Source organism: Zootoca vivipara, chromosome 2 (genome assembly GCF_965207765.1).
Source record: "Zootoca vivipara chromosome 2, rZooViv2.hap1.1, whole genome shotgun sequence".
NCBI lineage: Eukaryota > Metazoa > Chordata > Lepidosauria > Squamata > Lacertidae > Zootoca > Zootoca vivipara.
The window spans coordinates 64,954,257-64,969,106 of NC_142584.1; the positions used below are offsets into that span (position 1 = coordinate 64,954,257).

At 42.5% G+C, this 14,850-nt stretch overlaps 1 protein-coding gene across 2 annotated transcripts in view; it reads left to right on the forward strand.

Moving 5' to 3' along the window:
- The first annotated feature begins 12,706 nt into the window (after positions 1–12,706).
- Positions 12,707–14,850, forward strand: part of HRH2 (histamine receptor H2) — a 36,547-nt gene continuing 34,403 nt past the window's right edge. For both annotated transcript variants that reach the window (XR_015948195.1, XM_035105790.3), the window contains exon 1: positions 12,707–12,838. The gene's annotated coding sequence lies outside the window, so the exon portion shown is untranslated. The remainder of the gene's footprint in view (positions 12,839–14,850) is intronic.

Genomic DNA, 14,850 nt, shown 5'->3' on the forward strand with positions numbered 1-14,850 from the left:
AATTCCATTCCAGTGTCTGCTGTCCTTTCGGGATCCACTGAAGACCTTCTTCCAACTAGACTTTTGGGAAGAGATCTTTCCCAGTCTGCATCTGCACTGGAGTTTTGTTTTGTTTTTAAGACATAGAGAATGTTCTCTACACAAGTGGAAAGACCCCAAAAGCAAAGTTCTGCAAGTGTAAAGTTGTCTGCATGCATAGGGACTTTTTAAATATATCTATAAATATCTATATATTTAATACATATATATCACAGGTCCCACCTGTGAACTCCATCCCCACACATCTGAAAGGGAATCCCTCTGGCTGCTATATGCTGTGCTTACTTAATTCAACATTATCCTTTCTTTCACTGAAAGCAGTGTGGGTGTGTATATGAGTGGTGTGCGTTCCTGTGCATGCATTTCCCTCTTGGTTTGTCCTTCCCTCTGGGGGATCTCAGAGAGTTGATAGGACAGAACACACAACCTCCTAGAGACTGGAAGTGTGGTGCATAGTTTTAAGCAAGAGTCACACATGGTCGTGGTTTTAAGCAGGAACTCATGAGTGAAAGTGGAAGAAACCAGAATATTTTCAGCACAACAACCAGCTGCTTATTCCTGGCAAAAGCATAAATCAACAGCCTAGGCATTTCCTGAGGCCAAAAGAAAATATATATAGTGATGCCAAAATTAGTTTTACATGTGCAGCATTCATTACATGCAGAATTATTATGTTCTTCTAGGGAATTTTATAGGACTATGTGGCAGTAGAGCCAGAAGACTGTTGAAAATATTATTGTCCCACATCATGCATTTAAAGCACACACAACCCCAGAATCCTGGAAGCTATAGTTTACCTCTGAGCTAGAATTCCTAGCATCCTTAACAAGCTATAGTGCCCAGGACTTCTGGGGATACTTTAAATGTGCTTTAAATTTATGGTGTGTCTGCAATAAATAGAAGTGCATCTGAAACTTGAGCATTCAACCATACTTGAACCTTCCATTTCTTCTCATGGAATCTGGAAAAAAATCAGCATGCCCAATGTTAAGAGTTAGCATCTTCAGTCTGATAGTGAGGTCAGAAATGCTAACTGGAGCCTTGCTCCCAAAACTGGAACCCACAGTTGCTACTATTGGCTGTTTTTGGCATTTGCTCACTTAGATGTGCCTGTCCTGCTTGGTCACCAGAAGTAAGGGGAGCCCACAAAAAATGTCTTGTCCTGCAAAGCCCGAAAGGAAGATTGAGGTTTTAACTGAGAGCCATAGCTGCCCCTATCACCGCATCATCCTAGGCACAATAGTTATATCCAATCTGCTTCATTGCCAGACTATTGCACATAACCCTTACAACCAACACATGAAGATTAGCTTCTAAATTTGGGTGGGGGGGGGGAAATACCACTCACTTATTTTAGAATTTCAGAAAATGACTTTGGTTGATACAAACTCTCTGAAGACAGGGAGCTTAGCCTTGCTGCATTGAGAATGTAAACAGAGCAAGAATCTGTCCCCTGAGTTTACAGAGTTTGTTGCAGAAGCCAGGGTTATTTTCTAGACTGGAAGTCTAAAGTGAATGGCATTTTTTCCCACATGCTAAGGTTGCTTCCAGGTGACTTGTTTGCGAGGAAGTTATACAATGGCCGTTATTTACGGAGTATTCATCCTGAGTTGTTTGTGGGGGTTATGCAATGTCATGTCAGGCATTTGTTATCCCAGACCTCCCAGTATATTTTCCCATCACTTTTCTTACCGCAAATCATCCAACTTTGGGCTGGGGTAGGGGAGTGGGTTTGTTGTGCAAGCGTTTTTCCATATGTGCCACCCACAAAATAGCAACAATTTGGAAGTGATCTAAATAACTTGGCATCTTATCGAAGAACTCTGGGTTCTCAATTTTAAGGATTACGCTACTGGCACTGTGTTCCAGACCGTGCAATTTTTTCCCTCTTTTCTCTGGAATTCAGCTGATTTTTTCCCCATTTCTGAATTGTTTCCATCATATATGGATCCCATGAGATGTGTCCCATTCATCTTGTGGTTGAGCATGTCCCCCACCGCAGAAGCTTAAGCTGATGACCACCTTCTGGGATGACGGTTTGAGAGAACCCTCAGTTTCCGTGTGTGTACTTATCTCTCTTTTGTCCCACAGTTGTCTCTAGTCAAACAAGCTTTGTACAAGGTCACAGGTTTAATTCCCAATAGCTCCAGATGGAGCTGGGCATGGCCCATCTGAAACCTGGAGAGCTGCTAACAAAGGGACAGTGTGGGATGAAAAGGCAGACAGAAGAGGTATCTATACAAGAAAGAGAAGGGCGGAAAGGTGAGGAACTGGCAAAGGGCAAGAAGATAAAAATACAGGAAAGAAAGCACTACTTAAAGTAAACAGGCATGGTGGCATCCTGTGATGAAAGGGGACAATTAAACCCTTACAGTAAGGTCCCCACAAGGAGGCACTCTGAGAACAAGGGACCACCTGAGCTTCTGAGGACTCCTGGGACTGAAGACAGGGATGGAACTGATAGAAGAGTTTGGAACTGTTTCCAAAGCAAAGCCTCTGACTTGAGTGTAACCAGGATTGGCCCTATAAGTGCTCCAGGAAAGGCTGGGGTTGCAAAGGCAGTGATAGAAGCTGCTAGATACAACATCTCTTCTGACCAGCCTCCATCTGTAGCTTCCTAGGGACATGGGTGGCGCTGTGGTCCAAACCATTGAACCTCTTGGGCTTGCTGATCAGAAGGTCAGTGGTTCGAATCCGTTGCTCTGTCCCAGCTTCTACCAACCTAGCAGTTCAAACCATGCCAGTACAAGTAGATGAATAGGTTCTGCTGCAGTGAGAAGGTGAACGCTGTTTCTGTGCGCTCTGGTTTCCGTCATGGTGTTCCATTGTCCCAGAAGCAGTTTAGTCATTCTGACCACATGATCCGGAAAGCTGTCTGGGAAAAATACCTGCTCCCTCGGCCTGAAAGTGAGATGAGTGCCTCAACCCCCATAGTCGCCTTTGACTGGACTTAACCATCCAGGGGTCCTTTACCTTGTGGAGTAGCCCCCATGCTGCCTCAGCAGACTTGTGATAGAACCTTCTTTCTTTCCCTGCTGGACAGCTCCCTGAACACCAGCTGTGTCTTCTCAGAAGACGGTTCTGCAGTCCTGGACTGGCCAATCATAGGCTCATAGAATGGTAGGGTAGGAGTGGATCCCAAAGGGAAGTTGTTCCACTCACACAATGACATAATTGGATACAAGCCTATATATATCTTCTTAAGAAACTTGACCTGGGATTCTTTCCTGAAACGTTTTCAAGGGTCTACTATTACATCACACAAGCTATTGGACTTAGCAAGAAAGCATTTTCTCCAAATAATACAATTTCTACTTATTTTAAACCAGTCTCCAGATGAAAAATCTTCCAACTACCTTATCTTTTGACTATTTGCATAGCTAAACTGTAAACAGGTGAGTAACTTCTCCAAACCAAATATCTCTTCTTCCTTAGTAAATTATGTCTTTCTGTAATGAATTGCTCAGGAAGAAGAAGAAAAGGTTGGTGCTGGCTTCCAGGACAGATCCCAGATGCTGGGAGATAAGAAAAACATAAGATTGCATGATGAACAGCCTGAATCCTTTTAGGTCATTAATCAAACATATCTTTTGAACTAAACATTACCATGTAGGGATTTTGATGAGGACAAGTGTAAAATGAATGTATAATCAAATATCACAGTGTTATGCACATCCCAGGCTGCAAGTGTGAAATATTTCAGGGGTGCCAGCCAGCACATACCGCTGTGCTGGTTTCCTTGGATTTAACATCTTTGGAGATTGTGGTGTCTTTGTGATATTTACACGTATGTGAAGGATAGACAGGCTCACAGCATTAGCGCTACAACAGAACTTGCTCTCACATTTAAGTTTTATGGGGGAATCTACAAAGCCTTAGCTTTGGATTCAGCACAGAGAGTAAGGCAAGTCTGTGTCTCTTTCCATCTCAGCCCCTGTTCTATTGTTTTCCTATTTACAGGTTGCTTCATCTCCATCCAGAGGAGGAGGGGGTGGTCTACCCCCTTCATTCCACCTCATCAAAGCATCCCCAGCTGGTAACATCTGCAGCAAACAATCACCTGCATTCATTGGGGTTGCCAAATCTTCCTTCCTTCCTTCCTGAGCAGTTTAAGGCTTCATAGGTCAAAACCAACACTTTGAGCTGGGTCTGGCCAGGATTGGCATTATATGCTCAAACCGTCTTGCCCTGGTGAGCAACCTGGCCACTGAAATTTGCACCAACTGAAGTTTCCTAACTGTGCTCAGAGGCAAGTAATCTAATTCCATTGTATTTATTTTTATTTCTTCCTATCTGCATAAAATGGTCACTGGAAGGACAGATCCTGAAGCTGAGGCTCCAATACTTTGGCCACCTCATGAGAAGAGAAGAATCCTTGGAAAAGACCCTGATGTTGGGAAAGATTGAGGGCACAAGGAGAAGGGGACGACAGAGGATGAGATGGTTGGACAGTGTTCTCGAAGCTACCAACATGAGTTTGACCAAACTGCGGGAGGCAGTGCAAGACAGGAGTGCCTGGCGTGCTCTGGTCCATGGGGTCACGAAGAGTCGGACACGACTAAATGACTAAACAACAATCTACATAAAAATGTAAGAATGTCAGAATGCTCTTCAGTTTGTATGGGTCACCCACAGACATTCACATCCTCTCCAGTGTGACAAACAGCAGGCCAGAGAGTGAGGAAGCAGTGCTGGTGGCCAGTGGCTCACGGGAGCTGTTTAACTGAGGGGAGAGAGGCGCTTCACAGAGCATTTTAGCAAACCACCCTGTGAAGCACCCCTCCTTTAAAAGGGGTTGGAGCAAACTGTAAGAGAGGAGGGTCTTCAGTGAGCTGTGTGGGGAGGCGTGTCATGTAAACAGAACATATTTCTATCCTGGAATAAAGCAGAGTTCAAACTTGACCACACAAGGAAAGCACCACTTCATCTGTTATATGAAAGCTCGTCCTCTCCAGAACTATCAGCATCGCTCCCTATTTTGCTAAATTTTGCAGATTTAGCATCTTTACCTGAATCCAGGCAGCCATAGCCACCCGACACTGATCCAGAGTCAGACAGCTACTTCTGAGTGCTTGGTTTTGGCACTTTTCATTGCGTGTTTACTTTCTGTAGTTTTCCTGTTGAGTATTTAATCCAGAGCTGGTTAATCTCTCCCAGTGGCCTCATTTACCTGATTAACAACATCACTAATAAAAACCAAGCCCCATGGAACATCACATCAACCCCAGGCATCGCCAGTAATGATCCACTGAATGTGTTCCAATAATGAAAGCACTCGAGAGCCAGAGCTGGCACCCCTGCTAGCTTTTGAAGCTGGGTTAGCAGAACAGCAGCTTGATGTGCTGAACCAAGCTAGTGAGGGTTCCAAAAGCATCAGAGGAAAGAGCTTTCAGACATGGATCATGCAGAACTCTCCCAGGCATAGTAACAGAGCTTATCTTGCCAATAGGGATGGGAAAGAAATTCAATTAAGTTTGCATTTAAAGGCTGAACCTTCCAAATTTGCCCTTTCCAAAGGATTGAAATGGAGTCTTCAGTTGAAATTCGCACTTCTCTGAATTTTGCAATGTGCTTCTCCAGCATAGCTGCCAAGTTATCCCTTTTTAAAAGGGATTTTCCATTATGCTGAATAGGCTTCCTCGCGAGAAAAGGGAAAACTTGGCAGCTATGTTCTCCAGCCAAGTAATGCGTACAAAAATGCATATCTCAGGAGAAAGTGTGCATCTCAGTGCATACATTAGTGAAAATAGTATACCAAAATGCATTATATTGTAGGGAAATTCTTTGCAAACATGTGTATAATAGGAGAAGGCAAATTGTCATGGGGAATTATTTTACATTTAAAAAAATGCAACTGTTTGACACGAAAATATGGAAAACTGAGAGGAAGTGAAATTTGCCCATCCCTACTTATAAAGGACAAAAGCAACAAATAAGAGACAGACTCGCCTAGCTCCTTTGTGCGAATTCTCTTCCCACTGAAGGCAGTGCTGCTTGCACAGATTTTTTTTACTGAGTTTTTCCACCCCATGATCAGATTTACTGGCACTCTTTCTAAAAACTGGAAGTTCGTGTTAAAACTGATTTTTTCTTCTTCTAAATTTACTTGGCCCTGTCTTGCCAGTTTGTATGAGAGTGTGTGTATGTGTGTGATTTTTTAATTTCACACACACACATGCATATAGTATATTGTATGCCCCTGTGGAACTATGACTGAGAGCAGTGTTGTCGGAAGCCGCTCAGGCTCCCAGAGTGGCAAACATGATGCACCCCCGGGGGCAGGGCGTTGCTATGTAGCGTGCATGCGCAGCGTAACTATGTACGACGCATGCGTCGCTACATAGCGATGCTGCACATGCATGCTACATAGCGGGGTGCCGGCGCTCACACTGCCCCCAAAACACGGAGCTGGGAGCAGCCCGCTCCCCCCCGCTACCACCTTGCTACACCCCTGACTGAGAGAGCTGGGGCATAGAGTAACATTTTAAATAAAGAAACCATCAACTCATAGCCTCATCACAGTCTAATCATGGGACAGATTTCTGATTCTTTGGGTCATTTTAGCCATTTCAGCATAATCCACCAATTGGATCTGCCATTCTTCTCTAGTCGGGACTTTATCTTCTTTCCATCTCAGTCTTTTTCACAGCTGCCGCTCACCTCTTCATTGAGCTGTGCATTCTGACCTCAAGGTCTCATTCCTCCCTGTTGTTTCATACCCTGCGATTCTCTATGTGAAATTGAGATTTTTTTACCAATCTTCCATCACTTGTTTACAGTGAATTGCATTTGCCATTTTACAGCCCATTAACTCAGTATAACAAGGTCCTTTTGGAGCTCCATGAAATCATTTTTTTGGTTTTAACTTCCCTCCCCCTCAGTCTGTCTTGATCCTTTTTGCCTCAGGGCACGAACATCGATTGTCCAGTTTAGTGAGCTATTTATTGATAGGATTACCTCAAGTACCTTTGAGATATGCTCAGAGAATCATTCTTTTAAAATTTATTTGCCTATGTAGCACCATTAAAAATTACCGGGACTATCTTACCCCCCTCCCCCCAATACATCCATTTGCAATTAAGTAATAATGAGCTATATAGGTAGGAAGACAGGATAATAAACATAGCCATTAATAGCTGCCTTCATCAGAGTTCAAAGGAATGCATATTTCAGCACATCAGATCAGACAAATGCCATTCGTATAATGGCCTGGGTTCGGAAACACTGTTAAGTTTGTGGCTTTAATATCATTAGCACTTGCATGAAACCTAACCAGCTCGCATGGTTGGCAAACGAGCAAACACAGCAAGAGCTTACATTGAAGGTCAAACCCAGCAGAGCTCGCATTAAAGGTCGATTACTGCAAAAGTCTCCACTGTCCCAGCTGGTCACCCTATCTCAGAAAGTACTAGAAATCAAAGAGGTGGAAAAGACAGGGAAAACGGACAACCAAAATGAGAATGGAGCACATTTTCCACAAAGAAAGGCAGTTGGGGCTTTTTAGATTTAGATTAATAGATCATCTAATGAATGGCGACATAGCAGATTCAGGAAGGATAAAGGAAAGGCCTTTTTTTGTGCACAACATGTAATTAACTTTTGTGCCAGCTATTAAACGCCTGCTGAAAATTTTTCTCTGCCACCAGGCCTTTGCAGGGAGTACATCCCCCACAATGGGTTCCTAATCCTTTAAAAAAACTTTTTTGTTCTTAACTTCTTAAAAAACTTTGTATGCTTTTATTGTATGGTTTCTTCTTATTTTTACTGTTGTAAACCACTTTGACATATTTTGTGATATGGCGTATGGTGTATAAGTTTTTTTTAAAAAAAATTAATACATCAAATGGATTATTCTCACTTTCACACGGTGCAGTGATGGCTTCTGATTTAGATAACTTTAAGAAAGCGCTAACCAAATCAATGTAGGATGGGTCTGTCAACAATTGCTGACCACAATAGCTAAACAGAAGCTCCAGATCTAGAGGCAGCACCCCCTTTAAGATCAGACACCAGAGATAAGTAAGAACAGAGAGCCCTTGTTTATCTTGGGCATGTCTAGGTGATTGCAGTCAGTTGGGATATGGGCTTTGACTCTGTGAAGAGAAGCCTTCACCATGGGAATGAGGAAGTGGAAACTGCCTCTCTAGCAGAAACAAGATTCAGCAAAATCTTGGTTGGATATATATGGTTGGATATACCGTATTTTTCCATCTATCAGATGCGCCCATGTATAAAACTTTGGGAGACTCAGATTTAAGAAAATGGGGGGAGATATATCCATGTATAAGATGCCCCCTAATTTTTGACATTATTTTTTTTGGGGGGGGGACCTGGTCTTATACATGGGAAAATACGGTATGTGTAAAGTGCTGTGTTTTATGAGCATTTACTGTGAACACATTTCCGTCTTTAAAAAAAAAATACTAATGAATGGGACCACAGGAAGAAATCTCATTTGCTCTTTTGGCTTTTAGCTGTGAAAAACAACTAACCATTTGTGAGAGAATCATAGAATCATAGAGTTGGAAAGAAGCCAAGGGTCATCTAACCCTCTAACTCTCTAACTCTAAATACCGTTCTCCTGCCAACAACAAATAAGAGTATCAGAAAATATAGAGCTGTTCTATCATCTTCATACAATGCAGGAAGCTAAAGTATCCATGACAGACCTCTCAAAAACATCCAAGGAAGGAGAGTCCACCACCTCTCGTGGGAGTCTGTTCCACTGCCAAACACGTCTTACTGTCAGAAAGTTTTTTTGAATGGTTAGTCAGAATCTCCTTTCTTGTAACTTGAAGCCATTGGTTCAAGTCCTACCCTCCAGAGCAGAAGAAAACAAGCTAGCTCGCTCCTCCATGTGACAGCCTTTAAGATATTTGAAGGTGGGTATCATATCTCCCTCCTTCATGGATCACTGCCTTATGGTTTTCTCAGTAGTAATGTATGGAAGTGAGAGCTGGACCATAAAGAAGGCTGATCGCCGAAGAATTGGTGTTTTTGAATTATGGTGCTGGAGGAGACTATTGAGAGTCCCATGGACTGCAAGAAGATCAAACCTATCCATTCTGAAGGAAATCAACCCTAAGTGCTCACTGGAAGGACAGATCATGAAGCTGAGGCTCCAATACTTTGGCCATCTCATGAGAAGAGAAGACTCCCTGGAAAAGACCCTGATGTTGGGAAAGATGGAGGGCACAAGGAGAAGGGGACAACAGAGGACGAGATGGTTAGACAGTGTTCTCGAAGCTACCAGCATGAGTTTGACCAAACTGCGGGAGGCAGTGGAAGACAGGAGTGCCTGGCGTGTTCTGGTCCAGTCTCCTCTTTTCCAGGCTAAACATACCCAGCTCCTTCAATCGTTCCTCTTAAGGCTAAGTTTCCAGACCCTTGATCGTCTTGGTTACCTTCCTCTGCACACGTTCCAGAGAGAGTTGAGATTAAATTTAGATTAGATGTCTTATCAGAGCTTGACAAATACTCATCTGACCCAGTTAATAGTGACAATGTATGAAGATGATAGAACAGCTCTATATTTTCTGATACTCTTATTTGTTGTTGGCAGGAGAACGGTATCTTATATTTCATTTCATTGCTTTTTTTAAAAGCAGGGAGTTTCATTGTCACTACTATTTGCATATGAACCCTAAAAATACCAGGCAGGGAAATGTTTCACATGTATGGTGGCTCTGTATTACAGTTTTATGGCATAGCTATAAAAGAGAGGGAAAAGGAAAGGCTTCCTGTTACAGTATAAAGTACTGACCCTGGCTACATTTAGGGTAAAGATCTGTGTATTCTGAGGACTATAGCAGGATCAACAAAGAGGAACGATGTTGTCATAATGACATTTCCCTTGGCACAAAGATCCCTGCTTCCTCACATTGTCAGGGAGCATGATTGGTGATGTGTAATGAAAGGGCAATTAGGTTTGACAGGCAGGCAGTCCAGGCTGGTAGCAACTGTATGTCTTTATTACGGGAATGTTTTAGTGTTGTATTGTATAGCCTTCATGGTGATCATGATCAGCATCTACTGCCTGATGTGGCTGCCTCCCTCTGCCTCATGCTGCAACACTGGGTGCTGTTCCCCTCAAAATGAGAGACATTTCTACTCAAAGGCCAAGCAGATGTGCTCATTTGCTGGTATGTGTTGAGGGTTGCACATGTTTTTTTTTGTATGTTTATTCTGCTTCTGTAGTACATACAAATGGGGGGATTTTGTTCAGTGCTGGGAAATTCATCTGCATGTGGAAAGAAAGTCAGTGAAGGCAATGTAGAAAAATGGCATTGCTTGCAGAGTAAGGAAAGCGGAACTGAAACAGAGTGTAGAAACACACACACACACACACACACACTTCTGATATGAACAGCTCCAGTTCTGACAAAGTAATACCCTTCTCCATGAATCCAGCAGTTACAGACCCAGTGTAAACCCAACAACGGCATGCATGTCTCCATCCTTGGGTTATTCCAAGGCAATTAATCATATGTGACCACAGAAGAGGTACAACCTGATTTCAAGAGAAGCACAGGTTAATTGCATTTTAAGCCTATGAATTCAACTAAGCTTAACATCTGAGTTATTTGTTTCCAGGTGTAGCCCATAATTTGGAAGGGAAACTATGGTCCATCAGTTACTTTTTAAATTATTCTTATTTCTTTTATTAATAAAGCAAACAAAGATAAAGAGCATAAAGAAATACAGATATAGCAAGTTGAAAGCAGTATAAGGTTGGACATTATCATTGAACTTATTGTTCCAAAACATTACAAAAAAAAAGCCCCCCAAATGCCCATAAATCTGTTAGTCTGGTTTATATGTATTCTTTTGTAATAAGTTAGCTTAATAATAGTTACTATGGGCCAAATTTTCTCAGTATATTCAGATATAGTAGGAGAAATCCCCCCATATGTAGCTATTATATTCTTTGCAGCAGCTATTAGATTAAACACTATTTCTTCAACATTTCCTGGAATAACATGTTTTAGAAAACCGAGCAGAAATATTTTGGGTTCCAAGTGTATATGGAACTGCTATTTTAGGATATCCTATACTCTCCATTGTTTTTCTTTCAGCTGCCCAGAACATTGTCATGAAGCTAAATCAGTACGGCAGAAGGAGCAGGATCACTCTGATGTTTCTGGGTAGGACTAGAAACAGTGGACATTGGTCTATTGGGTTAAATGAGATTCTGTTCTGATGACCTCATCCTGCCCTCAGCCAGCCCCCACCTGCTTGTCTTCCTATTTACTGTCAGTCAAGTGAGTGGCCCTGGCTGTCTGCTTCCTCCTCCTTGGTCTCACAGTCACCCTTGTACAACTTGAAGGCATAGCTATCATTAGCCTGTGATAGGCCTTTTGTTCGCCTTCCTGCCTTCCAACCTATCAGTTCCAATGGGCATCAGAAAGCACTGTGAAAAAAAGCGCTAGAAAGCAGCTTTCATGGTAAACTCATCCAGTGGTGGTTGGCTATGGCTAAGGACTTCTCCCCTGTTCGATCACTCCAGTGCCTCCTCCCATTTCAAACCCTTTGTCCTTACATCAGTTGTTGTTTAGTCGTTTAGTCGTGTCTGACTCTTCGTGACCCCAAGGACCATAGCACGCCAGGCACTCCTGTCTTGCACTGCCTCCTGCAGTTTGGTCAAACTCATGTTCGTAGCTTCGAGAACACTGTCCAACCATCTCGTCCTCTGTCGTCCCCTTCTTATCAGTACATCAGTACAATACCAGTACAATACCAGTACAATATCAGTACATCAGTCAATACCAAATTGGCAGGTAAATGGACTGCGCTCTCTCTCTCTCTCTCTCTCTCTCTCTCTCTTATCTGAATGTGTCATTTTACACTTCATTTCTCTTAATTCAAGTATCACTTTTTAAAATGCACTGGATGCCACTGAAAAAGTGAGATGGTTGAAAGAGGCAGAACTCTTAAGGCACATGATATTGAGCACATGGTCAGAAGTATGTCACATTCAAATTGAAAACAGGATGTAAAGTGTTCTTAAACCACAAAATTTGGGCAGCATGTTGGTGTTCAACACTTCCAGAGCTGCATGTTTTTCTTGCCTCCCAAGTTTTAACTTCACTGCAACAGGTCTAGTTTTTGAATGACCTCACATTTTTTTTCTGAATGTTTGGTAGTTTTACACACACACACACACACACACACACACACACAGTGAAAGAAAGAGCAGCAGCAGTTTTCAAACCACAAAACACATACTTCATTGCCTTACATTGAAATGTGAGTATAAATAACTGGCTTTTAAAATGGTTGTGATCCAAAACATCTGGGAAGGTTGCTTTTGACAGGGGGGGTGAACTGGGTGGTCTCCCCCAGCTGCATGCATCATGCCAGGCTCTGCAGAAAGCTGCTTTTGTGACCCTGTTGCTGTGGGTCACAACATCAGGCATGCTTTGCTGCCTCTGTGCACTGCACCCTGGGGCACAGTGTGCTCTTGCTCTCTGTGGCGATTGGAGGCTTTGCTGGTTTTATACTGCAGCTTGTGGTCATTCTAATCTGTTTCTAATCTAATCTGGCCCACTGTTTCTCTGACTCAAACTACAATCAGACAACCCGCTAGCTGTTTCAATATGTGTGGGGAAGTGGGAGGGGAGAGGAAAGGGGAGGGAGCTACCGCACACTGTAACAGCCCTGGAGCATTGGCTTCTGTGCTCTTAGAAATTCAGCGGCAGGCTAACGGAGAGACAAAACTTAAGAGGGGAAGCACAGCAGAGGAGAGATACTCCAGCGGATCGCCATCTCTTTCCTCTTCTTTGCTCCCTTCTCCTTGCAGGTAATGCTATGACTCCTTTTCTTGGGTACTGCCTTCCTTGTGACTTTTTATTTATGAGTGGGGAACAAGAAAAATAAATACCCATTTCTTTGACATCTTGTGCGTGCCCAATCGCCATGGGAGCACACTGGGTGTGTGTTTGTGTATGTATCGCTGCAGACCCTTCTCTTAACTATAATGGGGCTACATCTCACCTGTTCTCTTGACAATGCAGTTGTCAGAGTATTTAAGAGGGAAAAGTTGCAGAGGGGACTGCCTCCCTCAGAAGCTAGCTGCACAAATGGAAAGAGTGGAGGGGCAGGCTCACACCTGCCAGTTTATTTTGATTCTAAAATAAGCAGAGCATGCATTGCTTTGAAAGCCTCTTTCCCCGGGGTTTATGCTTCTTTGTGGATTTTGTGATGGAATTTATGTGTAGTAATACTGTCTGCCTTCGTTTCATGGGAATTGTCCTCTATGCAGCATAAGCAGGGGTGCCTCAACTGTTGAACGTATAGTATCTGTTTATCTTTATTCAGTAATGCATGTGTATTTCCCTGGACATTGTGTTTCAGGTACACTGGGGAAAACACAACAAAATTACTTTTAGAAAAGAAAGAGAAAGAAAGCATCTTTCTCGCACAGTCAAGGTTGCTCTGAGAAACACTCATCCACTGATATTCTTCAGAAGGGTTTCTGTGGTACATCTGCAGGTGTGTGTGGCAATTTCATAGTGCTCACTCTGATTTCTAAGAGGCGCACTGGAAACTACCATAGGATCTTGGGGTGGGATTTTAGTGAGCACTTGTGTTGTCTTCTAGGAATTGATGCACTCTGAGGCCATGCAGGTTAGGAGAATTTGCTGCTGTCATTTACTTTAACCACAAGCACAACACTCTTCCCAACACGGCATGGCTTGTCCACTTGGCTGAATCTGCACCTTCCAGAACCACTGTTCTGAAGCAGCAGGAAGGGAAAGGGAAAATTAGAAAGTGCCTTGAAAGCAAGAGATAGTTTATTAATGGCAAAATTAATGGCTGCAATTAGGAATCAATCGAAACAAAAGTTTAAAAATGAATGGAAATGTTATGACGATTATACAGTAAAGCATTGCTCAAAAGTTGATATGCTTGCATGCCTGGAGTAAAAGATATGGAGTAAAAAGGGAGGAAACCTAGGAAGATAAGAAAACAACATAGAAAGGAGAGAAGGACAATATAGAATGCATATTAAGTTAAGGTTTTGTATACAGATATCGAAGAAATGACAGAGGGAAGTCTGAAAGGGGTGGGGTGGTGGGAAATGGTGGTGGGTTAGACTTAAGGATGGAAGTTATTGCAAGTGTATGTAAAGATGATTGCGAATGAATGACAAATGAATGGTGTAAAGATGTAACGAAGCAATAAAAATAAATTTAAAAGAAAGAGAGAGACAGAGAGGGACAGAGAGAGAGAGAAATACAGTATGGGGCAGTCCAGCTGAAATGTGTGGCAACCTTATAACCATAGAACCCATGTTTATTGCACACAAAAGAAGCATTTGTAAGTTTTCCTCTAGAACCATGAGGACTTTTTCTTAATGTACACTAATGTACACTGTAATTTTTCTTAATGTACACTATCTCATTCTGAATATCTCCATACAAGTCTTAACAGTTGAGGGGGGCTGGAAGGTGTGAGCAGATCAACACCAAATTAAGGAAGGGATAGCTTTGTTAAGATGGGAACAAATTTAACAAAATATGTTATGCTTAGTCTTTTTAATCAGGGGCCATTATAGTTCCAGTTACATGATAATGGACCCTTAAGCATGCTCTTCGTAAAATGCTGGTTTATTTCCTTCTCATTTTGTGCTTCCCTGCTGTTCCTATTGCAAGAGGAAAAAATATTAAGCACCCCCCACTCACTTCCTCTAATGTTTCATGCTCTAATTCCATATGGAACCCAAGGTGCCATGGTGCAAGCTATTTATTCTGGCAATGTGGGATAATGAGGATTGAGGGAAAGGCAAATGTGATGCTCCAGACATCATGG